The following is a 1,894-nucleotide window of genomic DNA, read 5'->3' on the forward strand; positions in this document are numbered from 1 at the left end:
CCATTTTGATTTATTTCATCATAATAAGTGTCCAGTTTATTATTTTAATAATTGTTACGAATTAGATGATTAATTGACTATTATTAATTAATTATCTATATGTGTCTTCTTAATTTACAGTAAATAATTAAATAAAACTCTATAATTATAAGACAACACGTTGTAAAAGAACAGCTAGGAAATTGCCATTGTATAATAACGAATAAAATGAAAAAAAATCAATGGATTTAATATAAATTTCAAAAGATATATAAGTTAACGCTTTTGTACTTTTGAATGCGGCGCCACGCCTGCGCGACGATCGATTGACTTTCGAGTGCCCTGAATATATTCCTTACCGCGCGAAGTTGTTCTCGCCGATCGCTATGACGTTGTCAACTTTCGCAGTTTTGAAATTTTCACAACTTACGCAAAACGGTTTCCGTAATGGCGTCGCGTGCTGACCCGAATCGCGGAGTCGTGTAAAAAAATTCTCGCTCTTTTTCGCGTTGAGTCCTCACTGACGATCGCCGCGTGTCGTTTCGAATTGTATACGTGAACCAGCTTCCGTGTTAGTCAAACTCACGTCGCGTACTGACTCGAGTGTTTTGTGTCAAAATGTCGCGGCAACAAAAAGGAAGTAAGCTCGCGCTGGACAGTTACTTCTTCAGTCGTGATGCGTGTGCGAAGTCACGATCCTGCCATCCGGGGGACGAGGCTCATGCCGAGCGACCGTTCGAAAATAGTCAAGCCGGCTATCGACGTCGCGTATCATTGCGTCTATTTTCGACTCCATGCGAGTGCGCGCGCGCCGAACCGATTCTTTCAAGCAAGCAAAAGTCAAAAGTTTCTTTATTTAAAACGCCGGATCGCTAAGGGCGATCCATGAACTCTCGTGTCTCTCATTCTCGCGATCGGGCACATTCCAGCATATCCTCGTTGCGTTTTCTGATATGGCAGCTCATTTGTTGTGATGTGGTGAGTGCGTTTCTCGCTTCTATTTTTTCCTAATTCGGACATAACAATGTCTTACGATGCTCCCGATATTATATTGTGGCGATATGTCTATAAAAGCTGCGTTCAGTAGAAAAAAATAAATGTGCAACTGTTGTAAAATTCTTTAATATGATTGATTCTTACTCTTAGTTCCTCGCGGATCTAAATGTGTAAACCATTGCAATCATATTAAACAAAACAGCAAATCATATAACAGCAAAAAAATGTATTTTTTTGTTGTATGCCAATGTTGTTTGTAAAGTTTTAAATCTTTTGGAATCGATTCTAGCATGAAATTTCTCTTTGCATTGCTTCTCTTCATAATTGCAAAGAATTTTGAATTCATAAGAAATGCGCGCGAATTTTTGAAATCGTCATTAGTTAGAATGTACTGTCGGTAAATGTTATGAAGTGTAGATAATTTCATTTTCTGTAAATATTGATCAAATGTCGATATGGATCGATACAATTTTTTTTGACTGTCGATAATTTATCGATTTGTGGTATATCATTGAGAGAGCAAGAGAGAGAGAGAGAGAGAGAGAGAGAGAGAGAGAGAGGAGGGGAGGGAATATGACTATTATTTTTATGATTAAATTAGAAAATAATTTTATTTGGTATGTAAAACATTTTTAATATATCGAGAAAGAATGCTTTGATTGTTTAAAATATTTTAAAATATTTATTTTCCTTATGTCAATATTTTTGTGCTGATAGCATAAATTTGCATATTATTTTTGAATTATTTGTAATGAAATGGAATTATTTAATAAAATGAATAATTTTGCAAAAACGGTTTAAATATAAAAATTTTATAAGAAGATTAGATGTATAAACAATTAAATTATCTTAGAAAAAAATATAAATTTCAATATACATATATACATAATATATATACATAATATATTATATATACATA

At 34.1% G+C, this 1,894-nt stretch overlaps 1 protein-coding gene across 3 annotated transcripts in view; it reads right to left on the reverse strand.

Annotated features, from left to right (window-relative positions):
- The window catches only part of LOC108689417 (reticulocalbin-2), a 3,126-nt gene extending 2,408 nt beyond the window's left edge, over positions 1-718 (reverse strand). Inside the window, exon 1 of one of the 3 annotated variants that reach the window (XM_018196169.1) lies at positions 643-718. The gene's annotated coding sequence lies outside the window, so the exon portion shown is untranslated. The other 2 variants (XM_018196174.1, XM_018196172.1) reach the window with 2 other exon arrangements.
- Between the last annotated feature and the right edge of the window lie 1,176 nt (positions 719-1,894).

Source organism: Atta colombica, unplaced genomic scaffold, assembly GCF_001594045.1.
Source record: "Atta colombica isolate Treedump-2 unplaced genomic scaffold, Acol1.0 scaffold27, whole genome shotgun sequence".
Classification (NCBI taxonomy): Eukaryota; Metazoa; Arthropoda; class Insecta; order Hymenoptera; family Formicidae; genus Atta; species Atta colombica.